Raw genomic sequence first — 15,166 nt, 5'->3', positions numbered from 1 at the left:
TGTATTTATAAGTTGGCATAAGAAATTATATGGGAATTTGGAAGGAGTTTTGCAGAAGCCACAGACAATACATGAAGGCTAGCAGATAAGATAGAAAAAAGTTTAGAAACTCAGAAATTCATAAAATATATGTATAATATTGGATAACATTGGATAAGATACTGACAACACCTCACGAAAGAAAAGAAAAATTCAAACTTCTTCACTGGAAGGAAGGGAGAGCCAAAAAATCTTACTTGGATTTTCCAGATCACACATCCCCACTCTGTGGAAGAGGAAACTATAGTGACCTATGAAATATGTAAAAATATAAGAAAGCAATCAATCTAGAGAAGGTCCCTTGTACTTCTGCAATGACTATATATAAACATTTATTTAACTATTGGTTTTCCAAATGCAATATTCCTTTCCCCAATATCCAAAAAGAAAACACACTCCTGAATAGATATAGAATCATCCCTTTATTCACATTCTCACTTAATATAAAACGAGAAAGCCTTTAAAAAAAGTTGTGGCTAAATAGCAAGTCATTTCATATGTTATTCTTGCAATTGGCAGAGATGGTTGCCTAGAGGCAAAAAGAGACATTTCATTTCACCTTTGTTTTTTTCATATTGCTTTATTTACAATTAGCAGAAGCAAAGAGATTACTGTGAAAAGAATCACAGTTTATAGACCAACATGTGTTGCAGAGAAAATTTTAATAACTCAATAAGATATTTGAAATTCTATTAATAGAATTCTTGATACTCAATGAGTTTTAATGTGAAAGTAGACACAGGAGATAAATGTGAAGCATTATACTTGGGCTCAAAAATTCAGCTTCAGAAGTACAACATAGGAAGAATATGACTCGACAAATGATGAAGCATACTATCCACCTTCAGAAAACGAACTGATATTGTTTTTATTTATTTATTTTTAACACACATCGCTTTATGAATCATGCTGGGAGAGAAAAATCAAAGCAAGAGGTAAAAACAATAGAATAGATTTTAAAAAAACAGAAAAAAGAAGTTAACATAGCATGTGTTGATTTATATTCAGTCTCTTTAATTCTTTTTTCTGAATCAAATGGCATTTTTTTAATCCAAAGTCTGTTGGGATTGCTTTAGATCACTGAACTCACTGAGGAACAACCAAGTCTTTCACAGTTGCTATTATTGTGTACAATGTATTCCTGGTTCTGCTTCTTTTGCTCAGCATCAGTTCATGTAAATCTTTCCAGTCTTTCTAAAATCAACTTGTTCATCATTTTCATAGAACAATAATATTCCATTGTCTTCATATACCACAATTTGACATTCCCCCAATTTATGGGCATCTCTTCAATTTCCAATTCTTTGTCACTAAAAACATTTTTGTCCACATGGGTCCTTTTCCCTCCTTTATGATTTCCTTGGGATACAGACCCAGTAATGGCACTGCTAGGTCAAAAGGTATGCATAGTTTTATAGCCCTTTGGGCATGGAAGAACTGATATTGTCTGAATATAAGTTGAAGCATGTTATTTTTCACTTTCTTTCTTTTTCTTTTATTTGAGTCTCCTTGTGTAAAATGACTAATATGAAATATTTTACATGATTGCTGTTTGCACATGTATAACCTATATTTGATTGCTTACCATCTCAGGGAGAGGAGAAAGGAGGGAGAGCCAGAGGGTAGGATAGAATTTAGAACTCAAAAATTTTAAAAACAAAACAAATATCAAAGATTGTTTTAATGTATAATTGGGATATATGTATAAACACACCTATGCTTCTGTTATATGTGTTTATACATATATACATGCATTGTGTATATACATATAAACAATATTACCAAATGAAACAGTATAGAAGAAAAAGAAAATAGGACTCAGGACAGAAGAATTCATATAATAGATTGTAAAGTTCTCATAAACAACTACAGAAAAACAAAATAATTCATGACATTATAGTAGTATTGTGTATGTGAGAGAGAGAGAGAGAGAGAGAGAGAGAGAGAGAGAGAGAGAGAGAGAGAGAGAGAGAAAGTATATGCTCAATAAATGAGTAGTGAAAGAAAAAAAGAGTAAAAACTCCTTGAGGAGTGGGAGGGGGAGAATATTTGAGGAGTTAGTGGATTGCTTGTAATATGAGTCAACAGTATGGCATGACAGCCAATAAATCTAATGCTATCATTAATGTTAAGAGAATGATAGTGTTCAAGACTAGGAATGAGGTTATATAGCTATACTCAGTCATAGTCAGACCATTTCTAAAATATTGAATTCACTTCTGATTATATATTTAAAGAATAGGATTGGTAATCTATAGAGATACTCTAAGTAACAGGATAACCAGAAAAATGAAGGGACTCAAGTTTATGTCATATACAAGGATTAGTTAAAGGAACTGTGGATATTTATCCCAATGAAGAGAAGATTTAAAGATGTCCAGGGAATGATCTTCAAGAATTTAAAGAACAATTATAAGAAAGAAAGATTAAACTTGTTTCAAGGAGGTGGAATGGTTTGCCTTCAAAAATATTGAATTCTGCCTCACTGGAGATATTCTCTTATTGACTCTTAAGGAAAGAAAAAAGAGGGGAAAATGTCATTTATAGAGAACCTATTATGTGCAATGCATTATATTAAAATTTTTACAAAGATTATCTCACTTGATTATTCAATTTTTTGAAGGATGAAATTATTAAATCAAAAAACCAATGGCCATATTCAAAGAAAGTTCAAGTGTATATACAGTCAAATGCTCTTATTGTTATCATTATTTTATACCAAGATTGTGATGTTTCTCTAAATCTTCATTTATTTCCCCTTTCTGTTAGATGCTCCATCACTATGATAATATTATTTCACCAACTATAAATTAATCTTTTTCACATGTGCTTCTTAAACTCGAATCTATTTTTTCTTAGCCTTTGCATGTACCTGCAAGAGAATGTATCACAGACTTTGGGAGGGGGATATTTTATACCAAATGTTAATACTATGCTCCCTAAGTAAAGGCTACCATCCTGCCCTTTTAAAATACTTACTGAGTCCATCTGACAAATTGATATCAATTATTAATCCATAAGGGAAACATGCCAGTGGATGCTCATGAGATTCAGAATTAAAAACACAGCCCCCAATTCCACAAAGCTAACTCAAATACTCCTGAGTAGTAAGCATGTTTTGGGTAAGCAAATTGTTGGTGGAAATGAAAATTGAAATTGTCTTGAGTCATGCCTTATGCTTAAAAATGTTGAATTCTATTTTGTGATAGGTAATATATGTCAAAGAAAAAATCATTGGCCTGTGAATTAGATTGTCTGTGTTCTATAGGTCATTGGCATTGATTTGCTATACATCCTTAAGAACTCCATTTTTCTTCACTGTGTTTCCTTATCTATAAAATGAGTACATCGTACTATATGATTTCTGATGGCTCTTCCCTCCAAAATTCTTTGATGATGTGAAACTGCTTAGTATTCACTTTCCTCACTATTACACATTTCAAAGTAACATGTTAATTTTCTTGCAAAGTTCCTGTGGAGGAATCAACTCCAACACTGTATTTTTCAACTTCATTAAAACATAGATTTACTTCTTATGACCATAAAAGAGAGAGCCCTCAATAAGAAATTTAATGTTAGGAATAAACTTCTTCTTGACCTGTATAATGTTAAACAATTTTATACTGCTTGAAGCAGAAAAAAACACACCAAGGCCTTTAAAAAGATTACTAGACATATCAAATTGGGAGATTAATAGATATATACAAAGCAAATAAAATTTTATCAGTATACAAACTCAAATCACCAAGACTCAAAATTGGTTTGTTTGCTTTTTTTTGGGGGGGAGGGTAAATGTTGGTATAGGAAATTACATAAGCAAGTTACATAAGAACTCTTGTTCTTTATGGAAGCAGCAAAGTTTTTTGTTTGTTCATTTTTTTCCTGTGAGAAAGGATTTTCTCATGGTAATATCTTATCAGCAATAATATACCTGTAGATTTTAAAAGTGGGACAGCTAGGGGCCCATGGTACACAGAATACTGGGCCTGATTTCAGGAAGATTCGTCTTCCTGAGTTCAAATCTGGTGCCAGACATTAGTTGTGTGACTCTAAGCAAGTTACTTAATATTGTTTGCCTCAGTTTCCTCTTCTGTAAAATGATATGGAGAAGGAAATGACAACTAGTCTAGTATCTTTGTTAAGAAAACCCTAAATGGAGTCATGGAGGGACTAAAGGACTAAACAACAGTGTAGATGCACAATCAAAAAAGAGAATATTAGACCTAATATTTAGCATCTCAAGAAATTTGTTTCCACATTCCTGACACTTTCCTCTTTATTATCTTTTACTATTACTTCAGGGAGATGCAATTGGAATTAAATGATTTCCCCATCTACTAAGAATCAAATATCTAAGGCTGAATTTTGAACTCAGGTGTCCCTCATTTCAGAGCCAATACTTTGTCCTCTGTGCCACCTAGCTGCCTCCCCTATCATTAACTACTGTTTTTTATTGTTAATCAAGATTAAGTATAGAATAAAATTGTCTACTCCCACTCCATCCAGTCTTCTTTGACCTTTGAAAAAAATATTGAGTTTTTCAGGTATTTTTGTTTTACAGAATTAAAATTTCAGCAACTCTTATTATAATAATTAATTCAATATATATTCTCTAATGTAATGATACCTCAGTTCTTACCAGTTTGTAATGAGAATTTAAAAACTGTTATACATACTGTTCATCTGGTGATCTGTGGTATAACCTTACCCTAACATTGATTCATCTCTCCTTTTTCCTTTATCCTCTCCTAAAATTTTTCCACTGGAAGTCCATTCTCAGATCTGAGTTTCTATAAAAGTGCTTTCTTTATACACAATGATCTCCGTGTGATATTTCTTTTGAACAACATAGACCCTTTCATCTTCATATTAAAGCCCCGCTACATCTTACTTAAGCTCAATGATACTTATAAGATTGTTTTTACTTCAGTGTATTGAAATCTCTAGTTTTCTTGGTTTGTTATCGATATTTTTATGTTCATGTAAGCAGCTGAAGTCATAAGTATTGTTCACAACTAGATCCTCACCTATTTTCACATGAGAATTTCTGGGTATCACTGTCACTTTGGTATTCTCTCCTGTAGCATTGTGCCTCCCCACTTTAGAATGTGGTTGCTGGGGCCCCCAGCCCCTTTCTCACATTCACCATAGGTTACTTTGGATAATTAATTATGAAAGTAATAATTAAAGCTCCAACTATAACTATTCACAGAACTGTGAAAGAGGCACAAAGTAAATAACAAAATATTTAAGAGAGAATAACTAGGTACAGTAAATAAATAAGCAATGGTATCTATGTCTTAATAATGCATCCCAAGATTACTACTCAAAACAGGGATTTTACTTATAAGGTTGGAGTATTCTACAGTATTTTGGGGTTACAATTAGCCTGGCTTTGATTCTAGGCTACCAGATCCCCCAATATGGAGCAGATCTACATCCTTTCCCCTTTGGAACCTGAATGTATCAAGTGGACCATCAATACAACTATTTCCTGATCCTCTGTCTCCAAATCCCATTCTCGGGATACAGTTCTAACAACAGCTGGCTTGTAGATGCACAATCAAAAAAGAGAATATTAGACCTAATATTTAGCATTGCTCCTCAGTACATTGTTAGGGTCCAATAAGTAATTGTGAGTTCAAGGTCCACTTTGGAAAGGAATGTCTTTTATTAAGGTACAGTAATCTCTCTTTTTCATCTCCTTTATTATCTTTCTTCTCTAAGTCCATGCCTGTTGATTCAATTCCTGCCCCCTGGCACAGGTTGCGCAGGACAGGATGCAAGATTTCAGTTCTCTCTATCCATGGCAGCTCATGAGTACACCTCCAAACTCCCTAGATATTGCGCTGTTACCTCTCCATGTGACACTACTAGCAAATTCATCCATAAGGGCTTCTAATTCTGAATAGGACTCAAATGAATACAGTTATATTAATTAGATCTTTACCAAGACCATGAGGGAAAAAAAAGAAATGTTACCACTTAAGGATGGATACATAATAAAAAGTCAAATGTGTTATAGTTGCAGTCGAATATAGTACTCTGTGACTTACTGACTCTATCACACAGAAACATTCTAAACATGTCAATAGAAGCCTTTAGGAAAAGTAAAGATTTTCCAAAGTTAAAAGAGTAATGATTGTACATCCCAGCAATTGCTTTTATCTCCCAAATGCCAGATGCCAATGTCCCTTGGGTATTGTCAAAACCATGATTTCTGTGACTTGTACCATTTTGCAATCTTATTTTTTATAAATTTAATTTTCTACTGCCCAAAGTATGACCCAAGGTTATTTCTTTATCCTGATTATATAAACAACTAGTTCTTAGCTGGAAATGTAGCTGGCCCTGGACAAATCCCACTTTGCCATCCTTTTATTTCTAGCTCCCCTTTCAAATTATAGCCATGATTCTTATGTAATTATCATGCCCTGTGTCATTCTTCCTCCCTCCTCAAATGAAAGTAGTTGCTTTGTCTCATCATTTGGGACAATGGAAGCCACATTGGAGAGTTACATTATAGGAAAAGGCCCATGTCTTTATTACATTTCTATACCATAGAGATTGTTATTCAACTTCGCGACTTTATCTGAATCTTTTACCCTATGTCAAAATTCTGTTCAAAACATGTTTAATGAGTCATATGTGTGTATGAGTCCCCTGCTAAATACATTCTTCTCAGTCTCCACACAAGGTACCTTATCCCTTGATAGCTGTCCATTATTCTCACATTACATACACTGGTCCAGGAAATTAAATCTTTCTTTCTTAAACAGTATTAATTTTCATACAAACAGTCATTCATCTCCTTCATGTTTTGCTTTCACCACTAAAGTCATGACCATTAACTACAAAAGATGAAAACACCATCTGTGGCCCCACATCCTTCAGTCTTCCTCCATGGACTTTAAAATTTCCAGAAATCAATTACATATTGGTGTGTAAATCCAGAACAGTGAGTGATATCAGGAGGTCTGATGACTTTGGGTAGGCCTTTTATCATGTTTTCAACGAATCCTTCTTGCAGCAGTAACAAGATTCCTTTCACTTGCTAGTGCTTGACAATCCAATTTTAAAATATGGTGTACCCTGGAATGCTTCATTTTCCAGAATCACCCCTTTGGAGAACTTTGTATCTCTTGCATTATTTCTCTGGTGAAGAATTTAAATTCTTTCTTTGTCCTTGCTACATAATTTTTTTCTACTCACCTTTCATTTGTATCGACTCCCACTTAGGACATATATTGTCTTATATGTCTTCTAAGACTTTTATTTTTCCTTTTCTTCCTTTATTTCTTTCATATATAAAAGATTCTTTATCCTTGACAATAAGTCCGAATGCTTAGAGAAAAACCTATATTTTGTCCATCTTCTTCTTTAACATGTAAAGCAACTCATATCTTCTGTGGATAAATTTATTAACATCCTTAGAAAAGAAAATAAATTTTGTATCAAAAGTTTCTAAAATGACTTTCTCACTGTCCATATTTCTTAGATTCCTGAATATTCCTTCTTAAATATTCCTCAATATTCTTAAATATTCCTCAATGTTCCTTCTTAAAAGATATTGGAAATACCTCCAATAAACCACCAAAGACTAGATTACCTCAAAGATTCTTTTCAATTCTAAATCAATCAATCATCCATATGTGACAGTGCTTATTTTTGAACTTCAAAAATATAGTATTTGTTATTATTTAAAGGAAAAGAAAAACCCAGCATGGTACCTGAAACAAAGTTAGAACTAGACACTTGTCTTGTAATTGCTTGGTATAGGCAACTTCTAGGAAGAGGAAACTCTCTTTATCAATGTAGTTTATCAGCTTCTCAACATATAATCTTTTTAAAGACTTACCCTATGTTACTGAGATATTAAGCCAGGGTAATACCGTCAGTACATGTGTCAAAAGTTGGATTTCTGACTTCAAGTCTTCATCCATGACACCATAGTACTTTTCAGAACAAAAGTGCTTAGTATGCAGATTGTTTAATTTCTCTATCAACCTTAACAACTAAGACTTCTTTGAAAGCTAGTAATTGAGAGGCATAAGATTACTAAAAAAGGATGATGTGGAAAGGTCCAGTGATTCAGGATACAAGTTGTTTTTAGTGACCATAAAATTAGGATATATGCTATTCCTATCTCTAGTTCTCATTCAAAAGGGATGACTCCAAAAGGAACATTGTTCCAATTGTTCTAATGACTGATCCTTGTACTTTCAACACTGCCAGGATGGGTGTCCTTATTTTTAAAAGGTTAATCAGCCACTGTTGCTACTGTAGCTAGAGGTGATGGACAATAAAAGTAGGAGGACACTTCTAGCAAAACATCACCCCAGAAATATTTTTGAAGCCAATAGATAACTTTTGTTAGAGCTGTCAAACAGATTCTTTGTTGTGAAAGCTATAACTTACCCTAAAGTTTAAAAAAAATTATAAAATAATTGAAATTTTTTTTAAAATCACCTTGGAATGCATAAATACAGCACTCCTCCTTACTCATTTCTCCATTCAATTGGACTTAGAATAATCTTTATGTGAGACAGTCCAGACTTCCAAGGAAGATATATAAGGATCATTTTGGTGCATGAGAAATTGTTTCTCTTATAAGCAAGCTCAAAGCTATGTCTCTGGATCTTTTCTTTTTTAATCTGTATTGCTCACTATAACCTTACTGTATATCTCCAAATGGTTACACTACCCTGGGCACTGATAGGACTAAATAAACAAAACCTACTTCATTAATACTTTAAAACAGCCATGATTTATTGGTATAGCCCATCAGTGCAAATACCAACCCACTCCATGGCTTGTAAGGCATAATATAAGTTGCTATGGCTTAAAAAAAACTCAGTGGCAACATTTTGGTGATAGACATGTCTTCACTTAGCTAAATGGGTACTTGTTTTTTCATCTATCTGGAGGCTCATACACAAAATCTTTCCAACTTCATAGGGTCTGTAAGAACTCAAGGACACCTCTATATCAAAATGGAACATCAGCCTAGGACTAGATGGGTGGAAATAAAGTTTATTATGCCTGGAAATAAATTCCCTCTTCTAAAGTCTACCTCTTGTAATCTTTATTTTACTTTAAAATTCAAATCAATTGCCACGATTGGTATAAGGCATTTTCTGGTACTCCCAATTGTTAGTGTCTCCTCTAACCCTAATACCTTGTATCTATTTTGTTTGTATTCTGTATTTTTTATATATGTGCATTTTTATCTACTTTGTATTCTGTATTTTCTTATAAATGTGTAGAGTCTCCCTTTTGAAATATAAAGTTTTTGAGGGCAGGGACCAATTTATTTTGGTATTATCATCTCCAGTGCCAAGCCCAATGTCTAGGAAATAGTGGGCTTTGCTTATTGATCAATCGACTGATTAATTGATTATGTATGATTATATATACATGCACACACATATGTCATAACCCTCATTAAGGTGGATAGAGTGCCAGGTTTAGAGTTAAGGAAACTGATCTTAGTTCAAATCTAGCATCAAATACTTACAAGCTGTATGATCCTGGATAAGACACAACCCAGTTTGCTTCAGTTTCCTCGTCTGTAAAACAACCTTGGAGAAGGAGATGGCAAACCACTCTACTACAACAGAAAACCCCAAATGGAATTATAGATAGTCAGACACAACTGAACAATGATTGAACACTCTAATCAGATTTTAGTTCTTACCTGTATTATAACAATAGATTCCAGATTGGTCTCCTTAACTTAAGATAATGAGCAGAACCAGATCATTATACACTTCAACAACAATACTATATGATGATCAATTCTGATGGAAGTGGCTATCTTCAATAATGAGAGGATGCAAATCAGTTCAAATTGATCAGTAATGAACAGAACCAGCTACACCCAGCAAAAGAACACTGGGAAATGAGTGTAGATCAAAACATAGCATTCACACTCTTTCTGTTATTGTTTGCTTATATTTTTGTTTTTCTTCCCAAGTTATTTTTACCTTCTTTCTAAATCCAACGTCTCTATTAATCAATTAATCAATATTTAGGCCTCATTTCTAGTTTGTTGGTTTGTTTTTCCCCCATAATTTCCATTAAGAGAATCTACATTTTGGTAAAATTCCTCATACACAATATTCCATTTTCTGTCTTTATGCTGCCATGTTGAACAAACTACCTACCCCTTCCCACTCACCATGTGTTTCTTCTTTCTCTCTGACTCTAGGCTCCCCCAAGGCTCAGCACAAGGGCTTTATCCTACATGAAACTTATCATAATTCCTCCATTTGGTAATTTGTTTCCCCCTTCAAACTACATCTACTTTGTATGTAGGTTATATATACTTGTAAGTGCACACATTATCCCAATAGGATAATAATAGTAGCTAATATTTCCATTGAGCTTTAAAGTTGGCAAATATATTTAAGCAAAAGGGAAAAGGAAGGGATTGAGCATTTATCAAGTACCTACTAGGTGCTAGGCTCTGCTAAGTGCCTTAAAAATATCCCCACTATAACCCTAGTAGATAAATAATGTTATTATCCCATTTTATACTTGAGGAAACTAGGGTTAAGTGGGTTATTCTGAGTCGAACAACTAGTAAATACCTGAACCTGGATTTGAACTTAAGTCTTTCTGATGTCAGGTTTAGCACTCTACTTACTACATTGCCTAATGCCTCATTCAGGGCAAAAACCAATTTTGTTTTTTCTTCTGTAATCTCAGTGCCTAAAACAGTGTCTGCTGCAGAGTAAGCATTTAATGCTCAATAAATGTATAAATGAATGTTTAGCATTACATAATTCCTCAAGTCAAAATTACACAGAAGTCTTCATTTCAGCTAAAAGATAATGAGAATGAAGCTGAAATTTGGAGCTCAACAGACAAGAACTTGTAAAAATAATAAAATGGCTATTTTCTGTATGGAATTTTGGAGGTGCTTAAGAAAAGTCTGGGATTACTTATCTATTCTGAGACCTATAGAAATAAACTTAGAATGTCATAGTATCTGTGATACCCTTAGATAGTATTTGAACTGAGACCATTGCTAGCTATTCAAAAACCAAAATTAAGATTCACTTGGGCCCTTGAATGGTCATGTTGTTCATTGCTGGACCTGCTCAGTCTCCATTTCTGCCTCTGTCTCTTTATTGCTATTTATATTTTTCTCTCTCTACCTTTCTGTCTCCAGCTCTCGCATATACAAGCCACGTACACACACACACACACACACACACACACAGAAGTGCTTTATCATTTGTCTCTTCCACATTGGAAACCCAAAGATTTATGGCTGCCATGTTGCCATGTTAGTTAGGTAGTCTTACTTCTCAGGTTCATGTTATACCTGACATTTGATCGCAGAATAGCATATGATAGATTGATGTGTATATGTATATGTACATATATAAAATATATGTTATATACATTTGTGTGTATATGTATATATGATATATATGTATATATGTAATATGTGTATATATAATATGTATGTATGTATTACTTCTCATAGACTAGTTTAAGTGATAAAACAAACCAAAAGTTTCCATTTTTTTATTCACCTAATAGGAAGATCATAGTATTTAGAGCTGGGATGGGATGCTGCAGAGATCTTAGAGATCATCTATCCCAGGAATTTTCAACTTATTTTGTGTCTTGGTCCTCTCTGTCAGGCTATAGACCCCTTTTCAGAATAATGTTTTTAAGTATGTAAAATAAAACATGTAGAATTACAAAGGAAACTAATTTTATTGAAACACAGCTATCAAAATATTCTAAAAGGAAAGTTCACAAATAGACCTCAAATTAAGAGCCTTTAACTTAGTCCACTTGCTTTGTTGTTCATTTAGTTGTGTCTGATGCTTTGTGACCCAATTTGGGGTTTTCTTGGCAAAGATAGTAAAATAGTGGACCATTTCTTTCTCTAGTTAATTTTACAAATGAAGAAACTGAGGGTTAAGTGACTTGCTCAGAGTCACACAGCCAGTAAAGTGAAGGTGTATTTGAAGATGCATCTTCCTAACTCTAGTCTAACCACTGCTTCATGTAGCTGCCCCCAGTCCAACTCTTAAACCCCTCGTTTTACAATTTAAAAAATTAAACCTGGCCAGGTAAAGAGACTTGGCCAAGGTTTTGCATATAAATAAGAGAAAAGTCAGAATTTGAACCAAAATTCTCGGATACCAAGTCCAGGGCTTTTATCCATTATATCACAGATGATGGGGGGAAAATAGAATTGACAGAGCCAATCTGATTCATAGTAAGTCTTCTTCAGCACTTGTGTTCTTTTGGTAACATTTTTATTTCTGAGACTGCACCTCTGTGTCTCACCCAGGCTGGCAGTGTCTTGACCACTCACAAGCCTGCCGCCCCTGCTGATTGGCTGTGACCTCCTTTTCTCAGCTGGGGCTGCTTCTCCCTCCCGGTGGCCCTCTCTGCTCCTGGGGCGTCCCCTGATTTTGTTCAGACACCCAATCAGCTTTAGCCCTTTAGCTAATGGTCCAACCTCATGTTGGACCAGGGGCAGGAATTATATATAGGAGTGCAGCACCATGTCCAGCTGATGGCTGCTTTGTGGGAAAACATGGCTATTTCCCTTGCTATCAGCCGCTAAAAGTGAGTGATATAACACAAAGCTAGCCCGGCTTTCCCTGTAATCCAGCATGGGCTTGCTATCCACGGATTTATCTAAACCTATTTTTAGCCTTAGCAAATGTGACATAAACCATAATATTAATAATGCAGAATGATACAAAGGCAGTTGTGAGGCAGGTAATAGAGCACACACACAGATCCATTTACCATTTATAGATACAACGGGGTTGAACAGGAGGAGGATAGTGGGCTGGATTGCTTTCAGGAAATTGCAAAGCTTTTTACTGACCCCAGGCTTCCTATGAAAGCAAAAGCCCATCCTTTCAATACTAACATTTTGCTGCAATGAGACATGGAGCAACGCTGCCTTGAAAGAACTAAAAATGAGTATCACACAGAGGCTAATGGAAAGGTCCATGGTGGGTGTGAGCGGTCTGCAACACAAAACCATGGAGGAACTCAGAGCTGGAGTAAAGGGTGTCATATAGGAGCTGTTGATTGGAGGATGGTGGGTGATGGTCCGGCAAGAGCTAGCAATAATGGGTGGAGAGCTGAGCACTCTGCTCGTACCTTTTCTGTGTCAGGGGAAAAAAAGCAAGGAAGGACTCCAGGATGCTGCTAGAGCTTCCACAGTACATAAGTCTGGACTTGAGGTACATTGTGGACAAAAGCACAGTCTCTATTTCCTTTACCAAATTGATGTTTTGAGTTTATTCTGCCACGCTCATTGCCTCAGTGAAAGAGAACAAGAAAGGACTCCATCATGTCCAGTGACCTTTCCATAATGCCCTTTGGAGATCATGGGCAGAAGTCTAGCAGGATGTACTGGTATCAATAGATTTCTATCTATAACATTTAAAGAGAAGTCCTAGAGCAATTGGTATATGTGTTTCTCAGTATAATAACATTTCAATAAAATTAGTTTCCTTTGTAATTCTATGTATTTTATTTAATATACTTAAAAACTTATTTTGAGAACATGTCTGTGATAGCTCAGTGCCTACCAGTGTTTTTCATATTTCCCAATTTGTGACTCTAAGTCCATGTGAATAACAAACCCTCTCTTCTGATGAGACACATTTTCATTAGGAGGCAAAGAACACTATATCTCCTAAGCTTAAACTAAGGGGCTACTGTGTCCTTGCTGCATTCCCTTGCTGCCTTAGGGCAAAATAAACCTCCTTTTAACTATTCAATGACAGACAAGTGCCTCTTTTTATCCACAAATAAAACCTAAACTAACAAGAGTGTTGACATTGAGTCTTCCCCTAATAAAGTTCACAAACTTCATCTCACTGCTGAAGGGTTCATGACACAAAAAAATTAAGAATCCCTAGTCTAGATAAGTCCTGGTACATTCACCCCATTTAGCAGTACAGAAATCAGAAATGCAGACAGTTGATTCAAAAAGCATATATATAAAGATGATTATTCTACCCAAGAACTCATTGATGTTATAGATGAAAGGAATTATTAACATCAAGAGATTGTAAGGCAGGTAAAAATTTTATAATCATTTAGGTGTAGAAACTATAATGACATTAAAATATTGCCAGAGGCATATCTCCAGACTGTTCAAAGTATATAGAATAATGATAACATTAAAGGGAGAAAATGAGAGGTACAGAGACTTATATGCAAATGTAATTCTATGTTATCCAAAAGAAATATTGTTCCTTAAAAATAGATTCTTTAACTTAATACTTCAGCCCAGGGACATTTACTGAGCCAGTGGTGAACTTAATTGAGTAAGCCCAAGACAGCAAGGCAGTAAAGGTCCCATAGACCATGCTTTTGTTGACAATGACCTGAATGTCCGGAGTATAAAGATAGTAAAGGCACTATAGACAATGATTGTGTTCACAATGACTCTGATATCTAAAATATCATGGGAGTAAAAGCACTCTAAACTGTGCTTTTGCTCACAATGACACTTTTGTCTGGAATTTCAAGACATAAAAGGGATCAGAGACGATCTTAATGCATGCTATTTCTTTATTATATGGTTCTTTTTTAATAATAGCATTTATTTTCAAAATATATGCAAAGATAGTTTTAAACATTCACCTTTACAAAACTTTGTGCTTCAATTTTTTCTCTCTCCCTTTCCCCCACCCTCTCCCCAGACAGTAAGTAATCCAATATATATATATTAAACATGTGCAGTTATTCTATACATGTTTCCACAATTATCATGCTGCACAAGAAAAATCAGATAAAAAAGGAAATAAATGAGGAAAGAAACAAAAAACAAACAAACAACAAAAGGAGGAAATACTATGTCCCAATATAATATCCACATTCAATCCCCATAGTTCTCTCTCTGGATCAGATGGCTCTCTCCATCACAAGTCTATTGGAATTTGCCTGAATCTCCACATTTTTTAAAAAGAGCCATAACCATCAGAATTGATCATGACACAATCTTGTTATTGCCATATACAATGTTTCTTGGTTCTACTCACTTCACTTAGCATCAGTTTATGTTAAGTCTCTCCAGGCCTTTCTAAAACCTTCCTACCAATCATTTCTTATAGAACAATAATAT

This window comes from Sminthopsis crassicaudata, chromosome 3, assembly GCF_048593235.1.
Source record: "Sminthopsis crassicaudata isolate SCR6 chromosome 3, ASM4859323v1, whole genome shotgun sequence".
NCBI lineage: Eukaryota > Metazoa > Chordata > Mammalia > Dasyuromorphia > Dasyuridae > Sminthopsis > Sminthopsis crassicaudata.
Note: the sequence above shows the minus strand (reverse complement) of the source record.